This window comes from Triticum dicoccoides, chromosome 7B (genome assembly GCF_002162155.2).
Source record: "Triticum dicoccoides isolate Atlit2015 ecotype Zavitan chromosome 7B, WEW_v2.0, whole genome shotgun sequence".
NCBI classification, from domain to species: domain Eukaryota; kingdom Viridiplantae; phylum Streptophyta; class Magnoliopsida; order Poales; family Poaceae; genus Triticum; species Triticum dicoccoides.
In genome coordinates, this window is record NC_041393.1 from 671,715,378 (window position 1) to 671,727,061 (window position 11,684).

At 46.6% G+C, this 11,684-nt stretch overlaps 1 pseudogene; it reads right to left on the reverse strand.

Annotated features, from left to right (window-relative positions):
- Window positions 1-2,427, reverse strand: part of LOC119337279 — a 3,860-nt pseudogene extending 1,433 nt beyond the window's left edge.
- Window positions 2,428-11,684: the final 9,257 nt, after the last annotated feature.

The window sequence follows — 11,684 nt, forward strand, 5'->3', positions numbered from 1 at the left end:
CCCCCCCGTCAGCGTCGGTGCTCATGGTGACCAAAGGTGTCTGTGGGGGACTCCTTTTTTGGACCCGGCGAGGACGCTTCCGTGGTCTGATATGGGATGGCGAGATCCGGCGCTCATGTGCTGCCGGACTTGGTGGCCTATGTGCGGCGGTGAGGTCCGGGATGCGAAGCTTCGGGCGAAGTCCTACTATTGATCTTCTCGGCAGCGATGATGGTGACGCCCTCGGGCGCCGCTAACCTTCTTGAAGGCATAATTGTGAAGCTTGTAGCCAGTTCCTAGTGTGCTCCGGCGAAAGCCTAAAATCCTTCCCTGGATTGGACGATGACGACATCTTTGATGTCGTTTCCCCATTGGGGGCATAGTCTTGGAGCCATGGATCTCTCGTGGGTTGCTTGGTGACTCGGTTGGAGCATGGTTCGTTTGTTGGTCTGTTTGGTGGTGATGGTGGAAGTGATATGCGGCGGCGGCCTTTACCTTGGTCATCCTGGTGCTGTTGGTCGACCTCTGTCTTGGGTGCTCGTGGCGGCGGTGATGTCTCGGAGTTTTGGTGCTCTTCGACGACGCCTGAGGCTTTGTTGACCCACATAGTGTTCTCTCTATTTGTGATGGAGGCCGTGGTGTGGCCCAGAGGAGGTGCAGGGATGTCTCGGCGGAACATTGCCCTTCGGCACGGTCTGCGGCTCTCTCTGTCGCGTCGTGGCTAGACAATGGGAATCCCTTCGACAGTGGCTGCGACCCTCCTAGTTCTTCAAGGTGCCGAGTGATCGCAGAGCAGCAGGCGACTTCTTCTCAAAGTTTTCTCGGTGTCGGATCTCCTTTCGTCTGATCTAACAATGCTAGTCCCCGCAAGTATGTCTTCTGGTTCTGGTTCTGGTTCTCGTAGCTTGCTTCTGGTTCTCTTTCTACTTTCCTGTTCCTTTCTATGTGTGGTTACTACTTGTTGTTGTAGCCGTTGTGTTTGTATCTTGACCTTGGTTTTGAAAATGAAAATTGTTCAGGCCGTCTTTTGCCCGCTGTAGCAGTGTCAAAAAATGTGTTCTTACATTGGTATTACTAACTTGCAAGTATGTCTTCAAGCTAGCTAAGGTTTTTAAGTACTATACATGACCAAAACATTGCAAAGTATACTGCTCTTTTTTTCTTCGAAGAATTGATGTATACTGTCTTAATTAGTACTGTAATGATCTTGGCAGTAGCTTGGTTCGTATTCACATGACAATGAGCGTTGACTTGCAACTCGCACCTGATCACGCAATGTATGATTTGCATTTCATTAGTCACGCAATGAATGTGTCGAAAGCGTGGTACATTAGCTCCCAATTGGAATACAGCCTACTATATCAAACCGGCAAGGAGGAGGAATCGGCGGTGTCACTCTTCGGCTCCGGGCCCTTCGCGGTGATCTCCGCTTCACTTTTGCCGTCAACTAGGGCCGCCGGTCTGCTCATCTCACTCCCCTTGCCCCACAACACCATGTACAGCCCGCCAACAATGAGAGGAGAACCTATAGCACTGCAGCGACAGAAGTGAAAAATTGTCAGGATCCTCAGAAGAAGAAATGATGAACAATGTCGTCAGGATGAAGGAACGTACCTTCCGACGTGCAGCTGCTCGTCGAGGACAGCCCACCCGAGAACGGCGACGACGATGAGCACCACCGGGTTGAACATGGAGACGAAGAGCGGGCCGCGCACCTGGATGCACCACGTCATCACTGCGAACGTGACACCCCAGCCGACGATCCCCTAAAGATGCATGTTCTTGTTACACCCCGCCACTCAATGGTGACTTGGTGAGTGAGATGATGATCGGCGTAGTAATTACCACGGTTTACAGCCTGATGCCGAGCCCAAGGTTCAAGACGGAGAGGCTCCGGTCCACGGCGGCGCTGACGCCCGCGCACTCAAGCGTTACTGTGAGGGACATGATGGACGTGCTGGTGTACAGCACCGAGAAATCGTCCGACGCCTTGTTCTGCAAAACTAATTTATTAGTCAATAGATCATCATATCACGTACTGACAATGAATTGAATGTGCCGCTCGATCTAGACGCATACCTGCATGACGAGCCAGGCGGCCCAGGCGGCGGCGCTGAGGATGACGAGGGCGTCGCCGAGGCCAGTACTGGCCGGTGGCACCTCCGCGGCGGCGATGGCGGCGTGCTCCACGTAGCGCCAGTGGACAGGGGAGGCCGGGACCTTGAGGAGCGGGCCCTTGTACAAGGGCATCATCATGGAGCCGCCAACGCAGACGAGCGTGCCAGCCACCTTGGCCTTCCCGGCGAGTGTCCCGAGCCGCACCGCCTCTATCCTCAGCGCGGCGGCTATGGCGAAGGTGAGGGCCGGAACGATGTTGCCGATCGTGCAGGCCACAGTTGGGCCGGTGGACTGGAACCCGACGAAGAAGAGCACCTCGCCCACCGCCATGCTGCGCGTGCATGCCTGCCCGAGCAGCGTAAGGAAGCTGGTCAATCATCTGGAATCTAAGCGCTCAAAAAAAAAAATCTGGAATCCTTTCTGGACTAGCTAATCTGTGAAATTCACTGCTAACGAACATCAAACGGGCAGCAGCAACGCACAATAGATATGGTAGCAGATCCAACGGCCAAAGTCACCCGCATGGGAAGTAATTGTCTGTCATGTTACCGGGTTAAGGCCCAGCGTGCTTGCCTGGCCGGCCCAACTAACGCGACTACTAGCTAAGAATTTTTGTCCTAGGTCTTACTGATTACTCCCATACCGCTTTTGCAAACTTCTTTACAGATGTTTATAATGTTGATTGTTAGTGCAATTGACACCAAGTGGTCAGCTTGGTAAGCTATCAACAAAAAATTACAATCACTGATAAATGATTTCTGGGTTGTGACTCTCACAACCTCTCTTAGCACACCGACATGGTGTGTTCAGCTTTTTTTAATAATATGTCTTGTTCTTTTAGAAGGCTAGCCTGGCTGGTGGAGTGCAATGAATCTTGTTTGGTGTTTGTCTAGTATAGTTTGTGCTTACAAAATTTCCTATGATAAGTCAATTTGGTTAATGTCACTATTTTTTCTGGTAAAAACGCAACAGAGTAAGCTTCCCTCCCTCCCGTCATAGAAGATTATAAAAATCATTTATCTTTTCCTATTTTCGCAGTTCGAGTTTTGGTCTTCTTAGCGGCTTTTTGAGTCCTTGTTAATGTTTTAAAGCGAGACCTGAAAAGCGTTTTGTTACGAAGAAAACCAGCGACAAATAGTTTGTTAGGTGTCCCAAAGAACTCGGCAAGATTATATTGTATGTAGCTTACGATGCTACGATGAATCTTAATCTTGTTATTTTGTTAATGGCACCTTCTTTATACTAAACAAATAGAGATTCATAACATGAGTCTTAGTAGTTAGGTTAAAAAATTTAATAAATATTGGCCCACACGAAAGGTAAAATAATACATACTGCCTCTAGCTGTCATTGCGGGGACGTGTCTGTGTGGTCGTGTCATCATCGACATCTTGTATTTGCCTTTGGGTCATTTTTATATAGAAAGGTGGGAGAGGTTAGCCTAAAGCTATCAAGGTAGAGCCCAAGCACGCCGACATGGTGTGTTAAGCTTTTTATTTTATAGCCTGTTTTTTCATTATATTGTCTTTTTCCAATATCTTTTTTTAGAACGTTAGCCTGGGGGGTGCACCGCGTAGATGAATCTTGTCCGAAGTCTTGGCTTGTAGTTTGTTGTGGTCACAAAATTTCCTACATTAAGTTTTCAATTTGACGAATGTGGCTATTTTTTTCCTGGTAATACTGCAACAGAGTAAGCTCCCGCATAGAACAATATAAAGACGATTTGTTTTGTCCATTTTGGGTAGTTCGAGTCTTTGTCTTCTCATCAGCCGCTTGAGTCCTTGTTAACATTTTAAAGCCAGATAGAAAAGCATTTTGTTTTATACAAAATAACATTAATGACTGAACGAGGAAAAACCGACGAGGAACAATTTGTTGCGTGTCCAAAAGAACTTGCCAAGATTACATTGTGTAGTTTACCATGCCACAACAATAGATGAAGTGTCATCTTGGTATTTTGTTAACGGCATCTAGTTTATATTAAACAAATAGATATTCCTAACATGAGTCTTAACCGTTAGTTCCAAAAGAAAAATAGTTTTATTAATGTTAGTGGCATTAACAAAAAATGGCTCGTAAAAAGGTAAAATAATGCATACCACCTCTAGTTTTTTTTGCGAGGAAACATAGGGTATTTATTCCAAGATGAAAGGATTACAATCATTTGCAACGAGTTCAGAATAAAAGGAGGGGATTGGTTAACCCAGCATGTAGGACTATCCCCAGTACGACCATAAGTAGCTAAACAATGTTGCAACCCTATTTTGTTCATGAGAAATTTTAACCGGAGTAAACACCCTATTCTCCAACAATCCCTTAAATTCAGGGATAATATGACCATAAGCAGATCTATCCATGGAACCATTATTAATAGCCGCCAATGCAACTGTACAATCACGGTGGATCATCATCTGGAAAGCTGAGCGCTGGATCTTGAGACTAACACCCTCCATGATAGCATGTAGTTCTGCCTCCAGTGCATCGTTACAATAGAAAATGCCGCTGTAGGCTACAAATATTACCGCTCCCTGGTCATCTCGTAGGATCATGCCAGAACCGGTCGATCCGTCTCTTTGACAATAAGATCCATCAACCGAAAGTGCTACCCAACCAGGTGGCGGTAAAGGTCATGGCTGCGGCAGCAGCTTTGTTTTAGCTACCTTTAGAGAAGCTTCAACAACAACTGGGGTTTTACCGTTTATCACTTCACTAGTACTCATGGTATCCTACTTCCAAATAGAATTAAGACAACTACTCAGGTATGAACATGACACCTCCATGGGGGGAATATTTTTTACCATGCACGAGCTCATTACGAAGATGCCATGTTCGTCAAAGCACCATAATAATCATATCTCTGTACTGATCCGATCGCCCATCAAGAAGATTGAACAACCACTCATCACCAGACCATTGAACGTTAGGAATGGGCCAAATCTCCTGCATGGCATCCCATAAAGCAGCAGCAACGGGGCATGCTAGAAGTGCATGAAATGTAGATTCATCTTCCCACCCACATACTGCACAAGTAGCTCGTGTACTGACATTTCTCTTGTTTTTCAACATGTTCGTCGGGCAGAGTGCCTGATATAACTTTCCCATGCAAATTGCTTCATCTTTGGGGGCACTGCTGCCTTCCAAACCAAGTTCCAAAGCCATCGAAGTATTGTATTTGCCTTTGGATCATTTCTATAATCAAGGTGGGGGAGGTTAGCCTGAAAAGAGTCAAGGTAGAGCCCAAGCATGCCCATGGCAATAACGGCGGGACCTCTCTCCCGCGAGGTGGCGGCGCCGCGCCGCCCCCGGGGAGTCCCCGTCCACACCACCCTCGGCCCTCCCCCTCCATCGCCTCCCACTACCGCCGTCGTCGCTGAGGACGCCGCGGGGCGAAGCCCCTGTGGTGAGGCGGTGGCGGCGGTGCAGTCCTCTGCCGGCGGTAATGCATGGGGGTAGCGGCGTCCATCTCCCTCCTCCTCCTCCAATGGCAGTGCGCAGCGGGTTGGCGGTCGTTGGCTGATGAGATTTTGGCTGCGATGAGATCTGATCTGGGACCGATGGGTTTAGATCGAGATCCACTTCGGCTGCTCGTCGTCTCAACAACGGCAAGAGGAGATCCCCCCTGGGTAATCTTCACGGCATGAGGACGTTCGGGTCTCTTGGCCCGGGCATGGTGTTGGAGCACTAGTAGAAAACAGGGCTTCCGTTTGGGCCTGGCCAGCCCATTAGTCCCGGTTCTTCACGAACCGGGACCCATGGGGGGCATTAGTCCCGGTTCATGAGCCCAGGGGGTGGCCGGGGCCTCGTGGGAATTGGTCCCGGTTCGTCTGGATCCATTTGTCCTGGTTCTAGGCACGAACCGAGACCAATGGGCCACGCTCCTGGCCCACAGCCATTGGTACTGGTTTGTGCCTTGAACCGGTATAGAAGGGGGACTTTAGTCCTGGTTCCGACCACGAACCGGGACAAATAAGTTGCCTATATATACCCATCGCCACGGCAGAGCACTCCACAGTGCTCTATTTTTTCTGGCCGGCGAGGGGAGGGCATTTGGGTGCTCTAGCTCACCTCCTATGCACATGAGGTGTTCGATGAAATGCCCGAGCCACACTAGTTAAGCTTTCTCCTCTCGAAGCTCGACCTCGGAGCTCCATTTTTCCCGAGATTTGTCTAGATTTAGCGGTCCGTCACGCCCCGTCCCCGTTTTCACCGCCGTTGATCGCCCGCACCGATCTCATCGCCGGCACCACCGTGGTGAGCCTCTTGTTCTTATCTTCTTTCTGATTTTCTTACTTTAGATAGATACTTATCTGATTTTCTTACTTTAGATAGATACTTGTCTGATTTTCTTACTTTTGACACACATAATTATATATAATGCACGCAGATGAACCGGCAATGGATGTATGGTGACAGACACACCTCCGAGTACATTAAGGGCGTGCATAATTTTCTCGAAGTGGCTGAGGCAAACAAGAAGAATGGTTTTATGTGTTGTCCATGCCCTAAATGTGGGAATACAAAGTCTTACTCTGACCGGAAAATCCTTCACACCCACCTGCTTTACAAGGGTTTCATGCCACACTATAATGTTTGGACGAGGCACGGAGAAATAGGGGTTATGATGGAAGACGGTGAACAAGAAGAGGACGATGACAACTATGTGCCCCCTGAATACGGTGATGCTACAACGGGGGGAGCTGCTGAAGATCAAGAGGAACCAGACGATGTGCCCGATGATGCTGCAACAGGGGAAGCTGCTGAAGATCAAGAGGAACCAGACGATGTGCCCGATGATGATGATCTCCGTCGGGTCATTGTCGATGCAAGGACGCAATGCAAAAGTCAAAAGTTGAAGCTGAAGTCCAGTCGCATGTTAAAGGATCACAAACAACCGCAATTGCGAAGATGGCAACACAAAGTTGGGTACCATACTGGAATTGCTGCACTGGAAGGCAGAGAATGCTGTGCCTGACAAAGGATTTGAGAAGCTATTGAAAATACTGAAGAAGAAGCTTCCAAAGGATAACGAATTGCCTGATAGTATGTACGCAGCAAAGAAGGTCGTATTCCTTCTAGGATTGGAGGTGCAGAACATACATGCCTGCCCTAATGACTGCATCCTCTACCGCGGTGCGTACGAGGATTTGAACGCATGCTCGGTATGCGGTGCATTGCGGTATAAGATCAAACGAGATGACCCTGGTGAGGTTGATGGCGAGCCCTGCAGGAAGAGGGTTCCTGCGAAGGTGATATGGTATGCTCCTATAATACCACGGTTGAAACGACTGTTCAGAAACAAAGAGCATGCCAAGTTGACGCGATAGCAGAGTGAGCACCGTAAGAAAGACAGGAAGTTGAGAGCACCCACTGACGGGTTGCAGTGGAGTTAAATCGAGACAGAGTACTGGGCTGAGTTTGCACGTGACCCAAGGAACGTATGGTTTGGTTTAAGCGCGGATGGTATTAATCCTTTTGGGCAGCAGAGCAGCAATCACAGCACTTGGCCCGTGACTCTATGTATGTATAACCTTCCTCCTTGGATGTGCATGAAGCGGAAGTTCATTATGATGCCAGTTCTCATCCAAGGCCCTAAGCAACCCGACAACGACATTGATGTGTACCCGACAATGACATTGATGTGTGCGTGCGTGGGATGAGCACAGACAAGAGGAATTTAACCTGCACGCGTTGCTATTTGTAACCATCAACGATTGGCCCGCTCTCAGTAACCTTTCAGGATAGACAAACAAGGGATACCACGCATGCACGCACTATTTAGCTGACACCGAAAGTATATACCTGGACAAATGCAGGAAGAATGTGTACCTAGGCCATCATCGATTTCTTCCGACCAACCATCAATGTTGAAAGAAAGGCAAGCATTTCAAAGGCTAGGCAGATCACCGGAAGAAGCCCGCCATGCGTAACGGTGATCACGTACTTGCTATGGTCAATGATTTAAACGTAATATTTGGAAAGGGTCCCGGCGGACTAGCTGTTCCGAGTGACGCTGAGGGACACTCACCCATGTGAAAGAAGAAATCTATATTTTGGGACATACCCTATTGGAAAGACCTAGAGGTCCGCTCTTCGATCGACGTGATGCATGTGACGAAGAACCTTTGCGTGAACCTGCTAGGCTTCTTGGGCGTGTATGGGAAGACAAAAGATACAACTGAGGCACGGGAGGACCTGCAATGTTTGCACGAAAAAGATGGCATGCCTCCAAAGCAGTATGAAGGTCCTGCCAGCTACGCTCTTACCAAAGAAGAGAAAGAAATCTTCTTTGAATGCCTGCTTAGTATGAAGGTCCCGACTGGCTTCTCGTCGAATATAAAGGGAATAATAAATATGCCAGAGAAAAAGTTCCAGAACCTAAAGGCTCATGACTGCCACATGATTATGACGCAACTGCTTCCGGTTGCATTGAGGGGGCTTCTACCGGAAAACGTCCGATTAGCCATTGTGATGCTATGTGCATTCCTCAATGCAATCTCTTAGAAGGTGATCGATCCAGAAAGCATACCAAGGCTAAGGAGTGATGTGGTGCAATGTCTTTTCAGTTTCGAGTTGGTGTTCCCACCATCCTTCTTCAATATCATGACGCACATCCTAGTTAATCTAGTTGACGAGATTGTCATTCTGGGCCCGTATTTCTACACAATATGTACCCCTTTGATAAGTTCATGGGAGTCCTAAAGAAATATGTCCATAACCGTTCTAGGCCAGAAGGAAGCATCTCCATGGGCCATCAAATAGAGGATGTCATTGGGTTTTGTGTTGACTTCATTCCTGGCCTTAAGAAGATAGGTCTCCCTAAATCGCGATATGAGGGGAGACTGACTGGAAAAGGCACGCTTGGAGGGGACTTAATAATATGCAGGGACGGATATTCTTGGTCTCAAGCACACTACACAGTTCTACAGAACTCTACCTTGGTGACCCCGTATGTCGATGAACACAATAACAGTCTGCGCTCCAAACACCTGGAGCAGTGCAACAACTGGATTACATGTGAACACATCAGGACTTTCAGCAGTTGGTTGGAAACACGTCTCAGAGGTGACAACACTGTTTGTGATGAGCTGTACTCATTATCCAGGGGACCATTTCGACTGTGTTGACTTACAAAGGATACGAGATAAATGGGAATACATTTTACACGATCGCCCAAGATAAAAAGAGCACCAACCAAAACAGCGGTGTCTGCTTTGATGCAGCAACCGAGAGGGGAAAGGACACATATTATGGTTACATAGTGGACATATGGGAACTTGACTACGGACATGATTTTAATGTCCCTTTGTTTAAGTGCAAATGGGTCAATCTGTCAGGAGGCGGGGTACAGGTAGACCCACAGTACGGAATGACAATAGTGGATCTGAACAATCTTGGGTACACTGACAAACCGTTCGTCCTAGCCAGTGATGTGGCACAGGTTATCTATGTGAAGGACATGTCTACCAAACCGAGAAAAAGAAAAGATAAGGAAGCAAATACATCATACGATGAGCCAAAGCACCACATAGTTCTTTCAGGAAAAAGGGACATCGTGGGAGTGGAGGGCAAGACAGACATGTCTGAAGATTATGAAAAGTTTCATGAAATTCCTCCCTTCAAAGTCAAGGTTGACCCAAGCATCCTGATAAATGATGAAGATTATCCATGGTTATGGCGCAATAAGGAAAGGACACAAGCGAAGAAAAAGTGAAGACTTTCTCCACAACTATTATGATGATACCATGCCAACTTTCAATCTTTTTGTAGTTCATTTGAAATGCCAGTTGTAACAAACAAGTTTCCGTTTGAAATCCTGATACTTCGAAAGAGATTGTCCGTTTTGTACATGAAGTGCATCTAGTTTTTGTCGTAACCCTCTCAACTTTCTTGCACATGCTATGTGGATGAAATGATGATACCATGCCAATTTTCAACCTTTTCAGAGTTCACTTTCTATCCAAAATCATTAAAAGCAAAAAGAATTTTCATAAAGAACTTTTTTGTTACAAACTTTAATAGCAAAAAGAATTATCATAAAATAAAATAAATAAGTAATTAGAAACGAAATAATATAAACTTTAATAAAATACTTAAGTAGAAACAAAACAAAATAAAATAAATAAACTTTAATAACATAAAAAATTATGAAACTAAAATTATCAAAGTATTTTCTGTTCAAAACATCATAAGAAACCTCTAGTATTATTGAAACTAAAATTATATAAAATTGATGCAACTAAAATCATCAAAGTATTTAATGTTAGAAATCATTAAAAGCAAAAAGAATTTTCATAAAGAACTTTTTTTGTTAGAAACTTTAATAGCAAAAAGAATTATCATAAAGTAAAATACATAAGTAATTAGTAACAAAATAAAATAAAATAAATAAGTTTTTTTGTAAGTAGAAACAAAATAAAATAAATAAAGCAAAAAAGAAAAAAAACAGGGGACAAATAAAAATTATGCCACGTACTGGGCCACCACGGCCTGAATACGACTAGAAACCCATCTATGGGCCAGGATTCAGGCCCACAGAAGGCCCAGTGGGCCCACATGCATGTACAGAGAGGTTAGGCCCATAAGCCTGCTTTAGAGAGGAGCTCGGCAGCTCAGGCGCACCTCACCTTATAAACAGGTGCGGCTCTCTCTCAGCTAGCGAGGTGGGACTAAACTCCCACCACCACACCGTTGTGCAAGGCCTTTGATCCCGGTTGGTGCCGACCAATGCCGCCCTTTAGTACTGGTTGTTGCCACCAATCGGTACCAAAGGCATCTGCTTCCCGCCCTTTGGGCTGCTGAAAAGAGCCTTTGGTCCCGGTTGGTGGCACCAACCGGGACTAAAGGAGGCAACCATCCCGGTTGCTGTCACGAATCGGGACCAATGCTTCGTCTATATAACTAGCACTTGTGAAAATTTTCATTCAGTTCGTCTTTCCCGCCCCGACGACACCGCCAGGCTGCCCCTCTGCGCCTAGCCGTCGTCGTCGTCGCTCCCACGCCCCCCTGCCCCGACGCCGCCGGCCCCGCCCAGACGTCGTCGCCGCCCCGCGCCCCCCTGCCCCGACACAGCCGGCCCTGTCTCCTCGTCGCCCGTCGCCGCGCCCCTCACCATCACCATCGCCGTGCCCTGCTTCATCGTCGCCCGTCACCGCGCCCCTCACCGTCGCCGTCGCTGCGCCCCTCACCGTCGCCATCCCCGTGCCCTGCCTCCTCGTCGTCGCCCCCTTGCACAGTGAGCTCATATATATGAATTTTCCTAATTTAGATGTGTAGTTAATTTAGATGTGTACTTTAGATGTGTAGTTAATTGAGTTTTTGTAATTTGTTCATATTGTGTTAGAATTTTTTTCTCTTCATAAATTTTTTTGGTGATATTATTGTTGAATGCGCAAATGTTTGTATGTTCATATATATGCAAAGAACATGTCAATTTTTTATGATTTTTTCTGTTCATAGAATTTTTATGATTTTTTTTCTGTTGTAATTTTGTTCATAGAAATTTAATGATTTTTTTGTTCATAGAATTTTCTTTGTCAATTTATGTATATGTTCATATTGTGTATGTATAGGAAAATTGTGTATGATCA